Genomic DNA, 18,217 nt, shown 5'->3' with positions numbered 1-18,217 from the left:
TTTAGGGCACATTTCAGGCTCATGAAGTAAGGCCTCATGCAATGCTTTGAAAAAACTGTCTCCCAGTTTCAAGCTGCCATAAACCTTGGAGAACAAAATGTAGTCACCAGTACAGCCTGGCAAAGGGAGATTTGAAGATCAAGGCACTAACATGCAAGCACCTGCCCTATCACCCTTTCCCTGATATTCTTTAGGCCTGTAGGACGATGTTTGGGTCATAGCAAGAGCTGGCTGACAATTTTCCAATGGACTAGCTGTTCATCGGCACAGGGGAATCTTGATTAGAAGTAGAGGGGTTATTTTACCTCTGTACTTGGCACTGGTGTGACCGCTGCTGGAATCCTGTGGCCTGTTCTGGTGTCCACAGTTCAAGGAGGATGTTAATAAATTGAAGAAGGTTCAGAGAAGAGCCATAAGAATGATTAAAGGATTAGATAGCATGCCTTATAGTGACAGACTAATTATTTATCTTAACCAAGAGAAGGTTAAGGGCTGACTTTAATACAGTCTATAAGTACTTACATGGGGAAAAATATTTGATAATGGGCTCTTAAATCTGCAGAGAAAGGTATAACCTAAGCCAAAGCCTGGAAGCTGAAGCTAGACAAATGTAGACTGGAAATAAGGTGTACATTTTTAACAGTGAGAATAATTAAACTTTGGAACAGTTTACAAAGGGTCATTGTGGAATCTCCATCACTGGCCATTTTTAAGCTAAGACTGGATGCTTTTCTACAGGATCTGTTCTAGGAATGATTTGGGGGAAGCTCTGTCATCTGTGTTATATAGAAGGTCAGGCTAGGTGATGACAATGGTCCCTTCTGGCCTTGGAATCTATGAGTTCAGTCCTGTAAAGTGCTGAGTGTTCTGGCCCTAATCCAGCAAAGCACTTTAAGTACTTTCCTGAATATAGATGAATTGAAGCACATACTTTAACACGTGCTTAGCTTTAAGCACATGCGGATGTCCCACTGATTTCAGTGTGCTAAACGGAGATGCTTTCCTGAATCGGGAGCCTTATGCGTATACCTAAAATTAAGCAAACTTTGAAATCAATGGAAGCGCTTACATGCTTAAAATTAGTCACATGCTTAAGTACTTTGCTTAACTGGGGCCGTGGGCACATATTTACCTTAAAGGATGTGAGGAATCCTATTGACTCAGGTGCTTATAGGTGAGCAACTCTTATAACAAGACAGATCTCTCGTAGCCCTAGGGATGCACCAACCAATTCAAGCAGAATGACCGCTTGTTACCTACCATAAGAGAGACAAGGTAGGTGAGATAATGGTACAAACTTGCAAGCTCCTTGGAGCTCCTCTTCAGGTCTGGGGAAAGAAGCAGAGTGTCTGAGCTAAATAAAAAAAAAAAAGCTCAGACACTTTGCTTCCTTCCTCAGACCTAAAGAAGAGCTCCGAGTAGCTTGAAAGCTTGTACCGTTCACCAACAGAAGTTGGTCTAATAAAACATATTACCTCACCCACCTTGTCTCTCTTATGGTAACAAGCGATCATTCTGCTTGAATTGGTTGATGCATCCCTAGGGCTTTGAGAGATCTGTCTTGTTATAAGAGTTGCTCACCTTTAAACACTTGAGTCAATAGGATCTGTTCTAGGAATTATTTTGGGGAAGCACCCACCTCGTCTCTGGGGCCAACATGGCTACGCTGCAAACACTTTACTATGTTAGTCCTATACACGCAAAACCCAGGGAGGAGAAAAAGTGAAATAAAATACAATAAAAAAATAGAAAAACGTTAGCGTATTTTCATGAGACATCTACATTTGAAAGGAAATGGGACCTGTTCGACTGGAACATGGAACTATACTTTGGCTTCTAGATATTGTGTATAATGGCGGATTTAGAACAATGTTATACATTTCAAGATGGTAATTTGAATGGAAACAGATGGCAACGCACAGGTTCCTGTATCTTACTAGTCATGTTCTGCCCTGTGTGTGTGTGTGTGTTTTGTCACATTTCAGGAGGGTATTTTAAATATTTCAAAGTCTTATGAAATAGATGGTATCTAAACTATACATCAGGGATCGGCAGCCTTTGGCACATGGCCCACCAGGGAAAGCCCCTGGCGGGCTGGGATGGTTTGTTTACCTGCAGCATCCGCAGGTTCAGCCAATTGCAGCTCCCACTGGCCGCGGTTCGCCATGCCAGGCCAATGGGGGCCACGGGAAGCGGCACAGGCTTTCCCTGGTGGGCTGTGTGCCAAAGGTTGCCGATCCCTGCTATACAACATATCACTGTATTTTAAACATTCACCCACCTGGTAGGACCAAAAATAATAGTCTCGCCATATTTCTGAAAATTGTTTAAAAAATCTTTGCCATTTATTTTTAGATGATTGTCTGGTTCTGAAATATGCTGAAGAAATTTGATGTAGTGTTAAATATATTTTTTCCTTTGATGTCCTATTCATTTTTTCCCAAAATGAAACATTATATCAGTCGGTAGAAAATATATGTTTTTTTCTTTATAGAAGACCACCCTTTGAGAACTGCACTATAAATTCAGTAGCCTGAAAGAGAGACGTTAGAAAGGTTACCCATCTATCTTTCTATTTATCTGCAGCTATACTGGTATCATCTGCCTGTAGGAAAAAAAGCCCCCTGGAGAGTACGCTAGGCTTATCATAACTGGCAGCAGGTGAAATATCAGATTAGGAGGTGATAAATAATAAATGAGCCTATATTTTTAAATCCGATGTAGGGAAATGTTAAATGTTAATAGAAATAATGGAGACACTGCTTCCTGAATTTCCCCACTGGTGAACTTCAGTCAGCCTACCTCAGATAGCTTTAGCTCTGCCTCCTTCCTGACAGCAGGCCTCTGAGGGCATCAGCATTTGGGGGGGGGGGGGGCTTTCCTAGGGACAGACACAGTCTCATACTAAATGCGGTCATTTGCTTGGGTCTGATAAATACAACTAAGGAATGCTAAGTAACACCTCAGAAATCAGCTCATAAGAACATAAGAACGGCCATACTGGGTTAGGCCAATGGTCCATCTAGCCCAGGATTCTGTCTTCCAACAGTGGCCAGTCCTAGATGCTTCAGAGGGAATGAACAGAACAGATCCTGTGCTTTGAGGAACATCAGGTGCAAGTTCTTCTGTCATTTTTTCCCCCTGAGCAGTGCTTTACGCCAGGGCTTGTTGGTCCATTCCGCCTGCTGGCAGATTTCTGAAAGGCCAGGGTCTTGCTCCTGTGAATTAGTACCTTCCCCATCTTTACTTAGGCAGATGACTAGCATTTGAAAGCAAGGGGCCATGGGCATGATTCATTCCATAGATATTCCTGTGGGAGAGGGATTTGGGCACTACTAAAGAGATCAGCTAGGTGAAGGGAACAGTTAATAGGATATAGAATTATTCCTAGTCATTGGGTCAAAGCCTAGGTAGGTAGTGACTAACAGTTGTTACAATCTGCTGTCTATTTTGTGGCCCCCGTGACATAAATTAGCAGGTCCTGGTCCAGTCTGTGTTGGACATGCCTCCAAATCACACAAAAAGAAAACAACCCCTACATAATTTAGAATTGAATTGGCATCTTTACTGGCAGTCTCAGTGGAGAAAATGAAGACTGAAGGGCAGATTCCAATTCCTCCTTTTCCTGCGTTCAGTCCAGGAACAGAGGGGAAACACAAAGGTGGCTTTAGGCCTTCCATGTTCTGACATGTCAGGGGTCAGGTGTGCTCCAAATAGGGTGACTGGTGATAACTCCAGCCACGCTCCTCTCCCTTCCCCACCATGTCCCCCAGCAGGCCTCATGTGCTGGGGGCAGTGAGGAAGGGCAATATAGAACATTGCAGCAGTTCATTGCCACCCAGAGAAACTTACACCAGAGGGTTCCTACCATCTGGGTCCATCCGCCTCTACACTGCTGCAGTGGCATAAAGAGGCCAGGAAGTCCTGTCCCAGAATATGCACATGGGGTATGCATCACCTTCTTGTTCCAGATCCGAGTAGAAGGAGATGGGTACTTGCTGCCTGTGCTGTATCTGATCTGAGAATTTACAGACATCTTCAGGCTCCAGGGCTGTCATGCTGGTTCCAGATTTCACAGCATTGCATTCATTTTGACAAGTGGTCAGACAGGAAGAACGTGAACTCAAGGTCTAAGGTCTTTCCATAGGTATTCAGTAGCAGCAGCTCGCTGATTGGGCAAGGGGATGCAAAAGAGGTGCGTTGTAGGCTGCTTTTGCTACCTGTATTACCAAAATATAACAGATGCCTTATTTACTGCTGTCATTGGGAAATGCAGTCTGACGTAATCTCTGAAGATACGTTCGTATTCCAGGCAGCAAACTACCACTTACAGGATGAAATTGTTTGCTGTTTAAACACTGCCAGTCAAGGACATTAATTGCTCTGGGTTAAATTAAACTAAATGGCACAGCAGTAAGATTCAAGGCCCAGAGGGGGGAAAAGGGGAAGGAACAATCTTATCTCATAAATAATGAGTTCTGAAAAGAACCCTTACTGGGACAGATTAATCTGCAAAGAGCCAAGTTCAACTCCAGTTCTAGTCCTAGGAGTGTCCCACAGCCCTGGGTGAAGCACACAACACACTGACATTTGCAAAAGGAAACGTTTCAGAGAGTTCAAGCTTCTATCGGGGGGCATTTAATCCAAAGCTCCTATAGAAAGCAAGTGGCATAGCCAAGCGAGTCTGCCTTGCTAATGCCAAATGGGGTTAAGGTGACACAGAGAGAAGTGCAAGGAGAAAAGGAGGTGTCTTTCCCCCAAACTCAAATGACAGTAACAGAGAATGGCACATGGAGGTGAGGGAGAGATGGCAGCATTGTTCAGCATTACATATTTTGTACCAGTTCTCTGGAAATCTCTCTCTCTCTTTCTCTCTCTTCCCCCGCCCATGTTGCATTATGCATTAACTTGCCCTGGGCCTTTGGTGCCATCTTCAAGAGCTTGCGCTCTGGCTGGGTCACGTACACTGAGTTTCTCTCATAGTCCATGTGAAGGGATATTTATTTATTCACACTTGTAAGAATATGAGTGGGCGCCAATCCCAGACTCTGGGTTCCCTTGAGATGTCTTTAAAAACACAAATCGAAGCAGCATGACAGCACTAGCAGCAGACTCTGCTATCGACCTCTGGTATTAGCATTTGAGCCCTACAGCTGTTGAATTAAAGAACATCCCACCTATGCCCAGTATTGCGCCCCCCCCCCTCCCACCCCACCCAGCATCAATCTCCTCCCCAAAAAGCTCCAGGAAAAACATGACTTAAACATCAGATTGGGGCTAGTTTGGATCAAGGCAGGAAGCGAGTTCTAAACCAAGAGGCCCTCTGTCTTTCCAGATTCAGTAGAAAACACAATGTCACCCTGAAATCGACAAACAGGCCGTCCACTTGGGACTCCATCTCCTGCAGCGACCACTGCTGCATGTGTCCAAGGAAGGCATAACTGTCCCTTAATGGCCCTGATTGTGCCACTCCATGTGGGAAGGGAATTCTTCATCCCCAGCTGGTGATCTGCTGATGAACTAAGTGTGAGGAGGAGCCATAGTCCTTCTAATTTCATCCTAGCACGTGTAAGAGTGGATGCTATTATTTATGTACAGCATCCGTCAAATTCTCCCCTTGGTTACATGTAGACAGCTCACAGTGATTTCAGTGGGAGTTATGTGCAGGAATGCAAAGGTCCCAAGTGTTTAATTCTTTTTTTTCCAGCGTTCCTAAGCTCTTTGTTGCAATATTACCCTGCAGCATTGAGTACCCCGGACTAATTATATGTTGAGTAAAGAGAAGTACTAGAAGATTGTACGTATAGGGCCTGATTCTCCTCCCTTTTAGATCAGCTTTACTCTGGTGTAACACTATTGATTCTAATTTACCCTGGTGTAAGTGAGTGAACAATCAGGACCTCATTGCTATAATTATTGTTGCCAATGAATGAAGCATAGATTCATAGGCTTTAAGGTCAGAAGGGACCATTATGATCATCTAGTCTGACCTCCTGCACATTGCAAGTCCCAGAATCTCACCCACCCACTCCTGTAACAAAACCCTAACCTATGTCTGAGTTATTGAAGTCCTCAAATCGTGTCTTAAAGACCTCAAGGTGCAGAGAATCTTCCAGCAAGACACCCGTGCCCCACACTGCAGAGGAAGGCGAAAAACCTCCAGGGCCTCTACCAATCTGCCCTGGAGGAAAATTCCTTCCCGACCCCAAATATGGCGATCAGTTAAACCCTGAGCATGTGGGCAAGATTCACCAGCCAGCACCCAGGAAAGAATTCTCTGTAGTAACTCAGATCCCACCCCATCTAACATCCCATCACAGACCATTGGGCATATTTACCTGCTAATAATCAAAGATACATAATGTATCTCCTTCCGGTGCATTTTTAGGGCCACACAAGAGCCCCCACACCAGGGCTTGGGCCTTGAAGTCTAGGGATGTTGGTCTTTAAAGTCTAGGGAGTCAAGTCATTTTCTGATCATAAAAGCACCTATAGCAGTATCTAAATTGTATGTTAAATAAAAGCCAGTGATTATTAGTAGCATATTTCTCGAGGTTGAACCACCGGGTACCTGCTAGCTATCCTATTCCAAACTCTGTAAACCTCAGTAGTGATGTTCTTAATAATTATTTGGCATTAATTTGTCATGCAATAATTATCCTATTAAATCTAAATTAAACCCTCCACTCAGGCACTTCACTGAAAGTGTGAACATAACAATTAAGAGAGAGAAAAGAAGATATAATTTCTTTCAAAGTTTCTTGTCATAAGAACAGATATTTTGTGGCTGGCAGCAGCAGCAGAAAGAAAGACAGAAAGAAAATATTGAATTGGGGGGGGAGTGCACTTTCCCCCCCAAAATCGGAACCAAAATACTTATGTAAACAATAAAAATCAGTCACCTCCAGTATCTATATGGCCCCCATCATCACAGTATCTTAATAACTCACATTCTTTAGTGTATTATCCTCACAACACACCTGTAGGGTAGGGCAGTGCTGTTATCCCCATTTTACAGATGAGGAACTGAGGCACAGAGACAGTAAGTGACTTGCCCAAAGTCACACAAGAAGTCTGTGACAGAGCAGGGAATTACGTGTCCTAGGCAGAGGCGACGCTTGGGCGGAGGCATGTGGGGTCAAGGGCCCTCCCAGCAGCTGGCCTGGGCGGGGAGCAGACGGTGTGGGACCAGAGCCACTGCTCACACCGGCTAGCCCCTGGGACGCTGCTCTGTGCAGCTCAGGAGCTGTTTGCGAGAGAGCCTGGTGGGCAAGGGGTGGTGGGCTGCCACCCACCCAGGTGCGTTCAAAGGGCCCCTATAAATGAAATGCTCATAATCATGCCATTGCATAAATGTTCCCACACCTCCAGCTATTGGATGGTTTTCTTACTCTGTGACTCATGTTGATGTGATGTTGCTTAGAACATCCTCCCTCTGAGGCTACACAGAGGAAAAAGAGTGTTAGCAAAATCCAACCAAAGCAAGGTGCATCCCGGAAGGATCAACAACATACAAGGGTGAGGCATCAGAGCATTGTGGTATTTGCACTGCGGCACAGTAAGGCAGATTCCGTGGCATCGTAGCTATCAGACATTTACAGGCATGGAGCCACTATCCCAGGCCATTTGCATGATGAGGCATGAAGAAAGGGTTGTTCTGAGTGACGTCTGAGCATACAGAGAGCTAGTTCCTTCCTTTCTGACAAACTACCAAGAGAAGGGATGGATTCTCCATCTCTTGAGGTCTTCAAATCAAGACTGCATGCCTTTCTGGAAGATACCCTTTAGTCAAGTTATTGGGCACAACACAGGAGTAACTGCATGAAATGCTATGTTCTGTGTTATCCAGCAGGTCACACTACATTACCCAATGGTCCCTTCTGGCCATAAAGCCTATGAATCATTCTTGGTAGGAGGTAAGGCTGTGGGTCACATTAGATACTCTATTAATGGGGGCCAGACAAGTAGATGGATACCTTAACTAATCACCTCATGTTCTCGCAAACAACTCCTAAGGGTGTAGGGAATTGCTCTGATCCCTAATATTACAGGGGGGAAACAGAAAAACTAAGTGACTTGGCCAAAGTCACACAGGAAGCCTGTAGCAGCATGGGGAATTGAAACTGAATCTCCCGAGTCCCAGGCCAGCACTCTAAATCAGTGGAACGTCCTCTCTCTCTGAACTGTCCACCTGTGGACCAAAGCCTGATCCGGCAATCAGCTCCACATAGGCAGGATCGTGAGCCCATGTGACATCGTTGGCACTCAAAGTGGGCAAAACGGTCTGCCCGCAGGGATCAGATTGCACTTGAAAGGCAGGAAGCAAACCACACTAGGCAGAAGATACCACCGAGGAAGGGAAATCTGAGAGAAGGGGCGAGGTATTGTAAGTGAGGCTTTCAGAGCCAGCCAGAGCAGTAACGAACATGATCTCTGAAAAGCCTATTTGTAATATTCAAACACGGATTAAACTGGGAAGGCAACTCACACATTCAAAGACGTCTGCCAATAATAGACTGAGAGAAGCAGTGCAAACAAGGTCTGCTCAGGCAATCATAAGCGAATGTAATTCAAAGCAGATGAAATGAGATTTCCTGTTCATCGTGAATGGCACCCACACCCACACACAGTATATTTAGTAATGTTTTCTTTTAAGGGAATTTAGTGCCAGAGAAAGGTGCCAGATTGACAGCTCCGGGGGCTGCAGACTTCAGTTTCCATCCGCAGCACAGGCAGCAGCAATCGAAATGCCCCCTACTCCCCAGTGTTGTGAGCGACGATGCCCGTACAGGGGAAACTTCCCCTCAGCACACACCCCCAGCCATGTCCAGGGCAGAATGCAGATTTCCCAGCACCTTTCACTCTACAAAGCTGGTTCGGACAGGATGCAAAGAATAGGGACATTGGAGTTGCCACTGATGTGCAACCTGCCCAGCCTGGGAGCATGCTATTTCCAGCAGTGGAAGAGGCAATGATCCGTGTAACGGACAATTGTGAAATAACCTGCCCAGAGGGGAAGTTCCTTCCTAACTTCCGTCACTAACAGGTTGGTTTATACCCTGAAACATGAGGGTGTATAGAGAAGCCTGAGGGCTTCTGTAACCTGTGCTGGGTTGCAGTGACTCCTAGGGGTCAATACACCTGTGTAGATTTCTGCAGTACACTGCATTCTGGCCCTACCGCTCCAGCCCCTGAACACGCTCTGCGCTGGGGTGGCCTGGAGCCAGCCACACCAGATTGACGAAGTTGCGGCTCCTCTACACCATGGCAGACCTCAGCTGCCCACCTATGGCAATTGTACGAGAGCATCACAAAAGGCCGTTAGCAGGGCTGAGGACCTGGTCCTCAGAACTATCTTTTAGGAAGATCATTACAGATAGGGGGTTTGGATTCATTTTTGTGTCTGCCTATTCAGAGCTAGTCCCATTAATCCCCTTTCTTGAGCAGCACCACAGGGTGTGCTGCTAATGGCTTGCAGGTTGCTTTTTGGCTGGTGTGAAATCTATTTAATAATTAGCTATCTAAATTAGTCCTGTTTGCACTGTAATCTTTTCTTCCCCTAAATGGCTTAATGTAGCTAGTTTTTTGTAATCATTTCTTGTCTAATTTCGCGTTATCACCACTGGAATCAAACTGATAACATTTATCTCACCTTTTTCTACAGTTTTCCCTTATGTTTGTTGTCCCCGTTTACGTACGCTGCATCGATCACATGAGCCTTAACTGTGTTACTCCATGTGGACTTATGGAGTGTTGTTCAATTTTTTCTTTTTAAATTTGTTACTGACTGTGACGGTTACTGACTGTGTCCCTGTAGGATTCTTCCTGGGAAGATCAGGGACGAACAATTGTTTTATATCTTTCCTAACACCACCAACACTACTGCCTAGCCCAGTTATTTCCCAAGACCCCGGAGATCTTTTATAGCATCCTACACTGTCGCTGCTGTGTTGTTAAATCCTCATGAATGCAACAATGAATTAATAACACAGTTATACACCATAAACTATTCCCCGCTCCGACTTAACAGTAATGCTCAGCCAACACCGCAAGCTGGTGACAGTCCAGGACTTGGATGGCATTTTCTCCTGCGTCTTGCTCAGCCTGGTTTGAAGACACTTGTCAGCCTGTTTTATAAATGGAAAACAGGGGCTTAAAGGGAAGTCAGAGACAGGCTAAGCCTCTCGTTGCCCTGTTACAGCTTTTTCTTGCCATTGATACTTTGTCATCCCATAACAAAACTTTAGTGGTCAGACCGCTTGTAAAAATGCATATTAAATAGATATAGTTATTTATCTATAGCTCCTAGAGGACCCCAGCTGAGATAAGCTCCCCATCACACTACTAGTGTGCATACACAGAACAAGAGACAGTCCTTGCTCCAAAGCGTTCACAGACTAAATGGATGAAGGCAGACAAAGGATCGGAGAAAGGGAACACCGTTATACTCCTGGAGAACTGAGGCAGACTAATAGCTTGCCCCCAGGTTACACAAGAAATCTGTGGCAAATCCTAGAATTAAACCCAGATCTTCTGAGTCCTATTCTGGAACCTGAAGCTTCTAGCTGTCTCAGTCTCAATATCGCCCATTGCTTATTTCTGGCAGGGGGCTAAGAGAGGGTCAGCAGAGAGTTTTAATGTTAGGCAGTGGAATCAGAGTAGATACTAAAATGCAATGGCCTGAATTTCCCAGTCGGGGAGGGCTGTATGTTTGAACTGAACCACTTGGAGATTGACCAGATGTGGCCCCAAGTGGCGATTCAGGAACATTGGCTCTGTTTCTCCCTCATTGATAAATGGCAGTAGCTAGGGACATCTGGTCACCCTATTTTATAGGGACAGTCCTGATTTTTGGGTCTTTTTCTTATATAGGCTCTTATTACCCCACCCCCTGTCCTGATTTTTCATACTTGCTGTCTGGGCACCTAGGCAGTACTGCCCTATTCGAGCAGTCAAATATCAGAACAAATCCATGAGATTCACTTCCAAGGGTGTAGGATGCCCCAGTCTCGCTGATGATGCCCTTGTCTTGGGCAGCTGCGTTACATAACATTCTGTACTGAAAAGAGCAGATAGTCACCTAGTGATGTGAATGACCGACAGCACATCTCTGTTTGCCAGTTGTGGGAATGGAGCAGTGCTGCTAAAACTCAGCCACGTCACTGCCCCTTTGTCACCAACAAACCTCCCTTGGGGAGCCCTTCTTGGTTTTGTCCAGATCTATGCCCCTGCACGACCCAGCCTGCTTTAAGCCTTGGGCAAAATCAATAGCCAACAGCTGCAAAGCAAAGTGCAGGAACCAAGCCTAATATGTCCAACTAAGTTAGAGGGAATTTGGTTTTAAACTGCAGCTTGCTGACCTGATGAGCTGGAATAGCTCGGAAAGCTCTGCGTCAGCTTGTCACACACAAACATGCACGTAGTCACAGACAGTGTCATGATTTACTGACCTTCGGCACAGAACGCGCCATCCTCCTATTTACAGACTTTCAGAATTGCAGAGCCTGTAAACATGTCCTGGAGGAGCTGCTGAAATGTGCTTAGGGAGCTCAGATAAGCCTCTTGCAATGGGTAAGTGGGGAGTTTTCAGCCTCCGTATTAATGGCCCTGATCATGCCCAGGGGGTTGAGGCTCACGAATCATGGCTGAAATACATGCATAACGCCTCTGATTGTTCCTATTTATCGGAGGCTTCTACAGAACAGCTTCATGTATTTAAGGTGGATGCTTAGCCGTTCCGATTGTGGCCGTGGGGCAGAGGTTCATGCTAGACTATTGCACTGAATTCTGTGATAGGCTATGCTTGGAACCTGAGACGGGTGCAGAACGTGACAGATTGGCTGTTAAGCAGCACTCCTTGAGCCACTTGCATGGGTTTCCAGGTGGAGGTTTAGGTGCTTGTTTTAACATATAAAGCCCTAAGTGGCCTGGGACCTGACTACTTGAGAAATGCCTCCTTCCTCCACCCCCTACCATCACAGCTGAAATTAGAAGAGGCATTCAAGCAGGAACCCTCATGGTATAAGAACTAGCAAGGCGTTCCCCATGAAGGCCCCTTTGCCCAGCCTGTTGAATGACAGCACTCACTGCAAAGCCCATGTGTTCTCTCAGGCTTTAGAGGCGTGGGGGTAGGGGGGTGGGGTGGAGGTAAGGTACTTTAACTGTTATTTCGCTGTGAGTATGTATATGTGGGTTGCTGCTGGGTTTGTATCATGCACATTCCTCGTAAAGGCACCCGAGCACAGGATGGAGACCCTTAAACATTGTTTATTCACCAAAATAAACCTCAGCTCCCGTCACGTTCATGGGCTTCTCTCCAGCCATCACAGATCTTACCACGCCAATGTAGAGGCTCATAAGTAACAGCTCCAGCCATGACCGTGGGGCCAAAACTCATGTAAAATGGCTGTGCTTTATCCGCAGCTCATGCATAATGGCTTTGATGATGCCTGCAAGACTAAGGCTCTGGCACATAGTGGAGCCGATCCTGCCCGCCTGTCAGCCTGCAGCATGCTCCGATGAGGGCTCGAAATGACCTACCACACACAGCTTTGAGCAGCCTCTTATTCCTAAATGAATTTGGCTCTTCCCCCTCATTCCCTAATTACTGAAGGCTCTGGTCCACATGGCAGGACTAATGGCCTGTAACATTGCAGGTTCAGAAACAAAGCCATCTTGAGCGAGAGGCGTGCAAAAATGCATTGGAAACCTCTAATGGCCAAAGCAATTTGTAAAAATCATTGCTCCCGTATGGAGAGCTCTGGGTGCCAAGATTTAGCTCCGGAGCATAACTTTTCTTGAGTGGGGGGAGTGTCCAGAGAACAAGCGAGTTGCTGATAAAGCTTGGACTCGACAGGGCTGCTCTGCTCTATTATTATTTTGTAATAATAATAAGATCTAACAAGTTAGGGAGGGGGAGACAATAGCCCTTTATGGGGTGCGTAGGCGAGTGGACTAGCTGGATCTGGCGTTGAATAGATCATGTGACAGAGGAAACTGACTAATTCACAGACAATGGATCCACTGTGCAATTGTCATTTTCACACTGTCTCTCTCTGACCTTGTTTATTGGGCAGTGAGCGTAAGAATTTAACTGCATCTTTTTCTCATCGACTTGGAAGACGCGTGGAGGGGGGGTTGCTTTTTTGTTTTCTTTTTTAATATCCCATGGAGACTTCAAGACAATTTACTGCAGTTGTTCTGAACTGACAGCTGAGGAAGTTTCTATTATGGCTCTTTAATAATTGGACATAGCTGTGGAAAAGTACCGTGTTTACCTTTCCTTTACTTGTGGCTAGCTGTTTCCAGTCAGGGAATGCTTCTCTCTCTCTTTCTCGCTCTCATTTTCCCTGTAGATGTGAAGGTCATCTCAAGGTCAGATTCAAATGGAGACGATGAGAACAAATGTGACCTTGACAGCCTTGGTTTAGCAGATGGTTTCTGGATAAATTGGATTATACACTTTAATTTGTCACCTCTGGAGTATATCTGTCCTATTTGCCAGATCGCTTTGGTGCAGCTTCTGCTCCAATTTGGTCAGACATCACATCTGGCTCTCTCGCTTTACTCCCTTTGCCTACTTCACAAAAGAAAAGTTATTGAGACTCAGTGGGCCTTTGCAGTGATTGGGGTTTTTTTTAACTGTATATGGAAATGTTTTGGTAACTGATTACATATTTGTTGCTCAGCAGTTTCATGTAGAAGGGCTATGATAATACAGATGGAAAAGCTACCAAGCTTCATTATCACTTCTGTCAGTCCCACCACAGCCTTTGCTGGCATTTTTTACAGGCAAAATTTTCAGTGGTCCTCAGCAGATGTCCCCATATCTTCTAGAGCAGGGGTTCTCAAACTGGGGGCCGGAACCCCTGAGGGGAATCACAAGGTTATTACATGGGGGTCACAAGCTGTCAGCCACCACCCCAACCCCCACTTTGCCTCCAACCTTTATAATGGTGTTAAATATGTAAAGAAGTGTTTTTAATTTATAAGGGGGGTCGCACACAGAGGCTTGCTATGTGAAAGGGGTCACCAGTACAAAAGTTTGAGAACCACTGTTCTAGAGCAACACCCTCTGGGATCCCCAGCTGCTAACTTTCTGCCTCCATCTATTTTTTCCCCATTGTACACTAGCAGTTGAGGCCTGTATGCTCAAATTGTTTGCCCACCTTTGGTTCATTGGCGTTACTAGAGCAGCAGCAGTCTAGGAAGAAAGGCAGTAATGTAGCAAAAATTAACTAGGAATGGGAGAACCACTTTGGGTAAAATGTTATGGGCATCCTTTGTCTGCGAGAGACGGTGGGATTTGCAGCCTATGATATAGATGGTTTGCAATGTCTCATGTGACTGAAGAGTCCGATCCGAGATTTGCATAATTGTTGGCAGTTGTTGCAAATGTCCGTGTCTTGGTTGGGAGCTGCTTGCTTCCTACGGGCTCTTTTCTCTTCAAGCTTTGGGGGGCCAGCTCCTGTCATGGACTTTGATGCCCTGATGGAGATGATGGCGCCACTTGTTACAATCACTTGCCAAGGTTTCCCATTGGTCAGGATCAATTCCAAATTCCTCCATATCTCGCTCGCATGTATCTTTATAGTGAAGCTTGTTCCCTCTGATAGCTCCCCGTACAGCATGTCCTTGGGTATGTGTCTGTCTGCCAACCTACTCAGATGGCCCAGCCAGCGCAGTTGTCTTTGCTTGAGCAGGGCTGTCAAATTTGCCCTTTGAAGAACCTCTGTGTTGGTGACTTTATCTTGCCATTTGGTGTTGACTATGCGGCGTAAATAACATAGCTGGAAACTGTTTAACCATGGACCGCCATTCAAGTGCTCGTCAGGCATTTGCTCTCACCATCAGCATTAAGAAAATGGTTGTATTCGGACATGGGTTTCCACAAGAACCTTCAATCACCTTAAATGCAAACCAGCTAGACATAGTCCAAAAGTTCAGCTACTTAGATTCTACAGTGACCACGAACTGCTCACTGGATGAAGAACTAAATGTTCACATTAGAAAGGCTGCAACCACCTTTAGCAGACTAATTAAAAGAGCATGGAACAACTCAACAACACTTATCATCAAGACCAAAATGCTAGTGTACTGAGCTTGCACCCTCAGCACTCTCCTGTATGGTGGGGAAACATGGACAACTGATGCTCATCAGGAGAAAAGCGTAAATTAAAAACAAGCCTAAAGATTTGTCCCTGACTTTCTGAGATGCAAAAGGCCAGATTATGCCACACATTCATATTTATGGATGGACCATTAGACCATCTAGTCTGGCCTCCTTTACAACACAGGCCATAGACCTTCATCCAGTTACTCGTGTATTTAACCCAATGACTTGTGTTTGCTCAAGTGTATCTTCCCGTAAAGGCATCCAGTCTTGACCTAAAGACTTGAAGAGATGGAGAATCCACCAGTTCCCTTGGTAATTTGTCCTAGTAGTTAATCACCCTCATGGATAAAAATGTATGGCTTATATTGGGTAGTATTGCACTCTGAGTAGTCCCACTGAAATCCAAGAGGCTACTTATTCAGTGTGGTATGACTCAATATGGGTAAGCGTTGCAGTGTCTGGTCACAAAACATTTGTGTAACTGTTTGGGAAAAAATCATTTTTGCTTAGCTCCCCATTTTTTGTTTTGGCTGGAACTAGATACGGAAAAACCTCAAGAAAGGCGGTTTTCATGCTATTCCTGACTTGGCTAGAACTAGGGAAGTGTCATAAATACTGCTAGGAAGCCTGTTCTGATGAATTTTCCAGCCTGCATTTTAGACTAAAATGTGGGGAAGCTTCCAAATAAGAATCCAAAACTTTTATCTGAACCAAACCACACTTCTGAATCCCATTATGTTTTTATGAATCATCATTATTTAAATAATAATAGGCACCATAGAGAATTTTCCATCATCAGAGTTTATAAACATTAGGGGAAGATCGTTCTGGTCAGACCAATGGAGTTACATTGGGGGTGAATTTAGTCCATTAACTAATTATCCTTCAAGTGAGGTTGAAGCAAGAAAGTATTACTACCCATGATTCCCTGGTAGTCCCATTATCAACATTAATTCTAAGAATGTGAAGCATTCGGTATTTAAAGTCCTGATCCTGTAATGGGAGATGTGCTGGCGAAGACCCTGCTGCCCATACCGAGTACCTCTGAAGTCAATGGAATTCATCATAGGCTATTAGGTATCAGAGGGGTAGCCGTGTTAGTCTGAATCTGTAAAAAGCAACAGAGGGTCCTGTGGCACCTTTGAGACTAACAGAAGTACTGGGAGCATAAGCTTTCGTGGGTAAGAACCTCACTTCTTCAGATGCAAGACGCTTGCATCTGAAGAAGTGAGGTTCTTACCCACGAAAGCTTATGCTCCCAGTACTTCTGTTAGTCTCAAAGGTGCCACAGGACCCTCTGTTGCTTTTTACATAGGCTATTAGGTCCATCAGTGGCTATTAGCCAGGATGAGCAGAGATGGTGTCCCTAGCCTCTGTTTGCCAAAAGCTGTGAATAGGCGACAGGGGATAGATCACTTGATGATTACCTGTTCTGTTCATTCCCTCTGGGGCACCTGGCATTGGCCGCTGATGGAAGACAGGACACTGGGCTAGATGGACCTTTGGTCTGACACAATATGGCCATTCTTATGTTCTTATTGTAGGCCTGGATTATTGTGCCAAAGACCTGTAATGAGTCCAGAACCATTACATCCCATTGGGCCCACCCAATTGAAAGTCCTCATGAAATTTAATTTTAGCTGGCAAGAACAGACAGTATGTTTGTACATATTGTAACTGGGGTGTATTCAATCTGATCTCCTGGCCATAGAAGCACATCCTCCCCTGCCTAAGAAACTAAAGCATGTATCCAACAGCACGCAGTACATATCAAAACAAAAAATGTTCTGAGGCACAGAAGAACAAAACACAGACCTAAAGCCAATACACTCATATTTCCTGCCCTCCAGCCAACCCCAGTCTTACAGTGTTCTGCAAGCTATTTATCCCAAATTCAGTTAAGCATGGGAAAGGCAGTTCATGTTTCCTTTATTCTGCCCACCCTCCTGACACTGTGCTCCACCCTTGACCTGGAGTGGCCCCTTGTACAGGTGAAAGAGAATAACTGAGTCCAATTGGTTCCGTTTTGGATGGAGTTGATAAGAGAGTTCACCAAGTTACAGAGCGATACTCCCAACTCATTTCACGTGGGTCTCCAAATAGTTATCCAATGGCCAATGCTCATTTGCCACAACCAAACAAATAACAAATAAGTATTCAGTAACAAATAATATTGGCAGTATTTAAACTCCAAAAGGACATAGTGTGGGAACGCCACATATTTTATTCATTAGCATTGCTAACATGGAAAGCGTTGCTTTCCCTGTGATGAATCTGACTCGATATATTCTAAATACAGCAGACCGTATTCTGAATGTTGTGTCATACATACAAGTACCCACCATATTTTTTTAAATAGCTCAGAAAATGGCCAATTTTGGAATATTTTAAGAGTTGATTTTTATTATATTGCCACATGTACACAGATGTTTGATTCATTTCACAAGAATAATACATTCTCCATATTTGTGGGTTGTACTAGCTAGATTAATGCTCTAGGTAAAAGACCTAAGGATGAGAGATTCATGGCAAGGTCCCTGGAGGTCATTGTACTTAAGACTGGATGATTTTGTCTCATATTTTGCAGGCCTATCAGATGTCACCACTGGCTCCTTTTTTGTCAAGGTACAGTAGAAATGAAACATGGGCACTGACATGCTATCTTGTTGAATGCAACTATGGGTTTCCCATGGAGGGCTCTCTTGCCATCCCATTAATGGATTTCCCTTTTACAGTTTCCTCTGAGGACTGCAACAGTCTGCTTTCTTGGCTATTTCAGAATCCAGTCAAACAAAATAACTTCTTTGCTAGAAACAAAACACATCTATCAACTAACAAACAAACAAAACCGAAGGAGGTTTTGGTTGGAGGAAAACAAATCAAGTGCAGAAGTGACAGTTGGAATCCTGTATTCTATCGTTTGCACAATGCTGATAAGATACTGAAATACAGGATTTGTTCTGGCTTAGAGGAAGTAAAAGGTTTTATGCTAAAAGAAGAATTAGGAAAATGGATTTGCCAGAACATGAAACATCCTTTCTTTAAGGAGGAAATATTTACCATTTAGCCATTGTGTTTCCCTGGCAAAGTGGTAGCGCTGGA

The 18,217-nt window shown here is 44.7% G+C and overlaps 1 long non-coding RNA gene across 2 annotated transcripts in view; it reads left to right on the top strand.

The window, feature by feature from the left end:
- The first annotated feature begins 11,452 nt into the window (after nucleotides 1–11,452).
- The window catches only part of LOC135973902 (uncharacterized), a 123,012-nt gene continuing 116,247 nt past the window's right edge, over nucleotides 11,453–18,217 (top strand). For both annotated transcript variants that reach the window (XR_010590948.1, XR_010590947.1), the window contains exon 1: nucleotides 11,453–11,571. This is a non-coding gene — a long non-coding RNA (uncharacterized LOC135973902). The remainder of the gene's footprint in view (nucleotides 11,572–18,217) is intronic.

Source organism: Chrysemys picta, chromosome 10 (assembly GCF_011386835.1).
Source record: "Chrysemys picta bellii isolate R12L10 chromosome 10, ASM1138683v2, whole genome shotgun sequence".
Classification (NCBI taxonomy): domain Eukaryota; kingdom Metazoa; phylum Chordata; order Testudines; family Emydidae; genus Chrysemys; species Chrysemys picta.
This window is presented reverse-complemented; position numbering and strand designations above follow the sequence as displayed.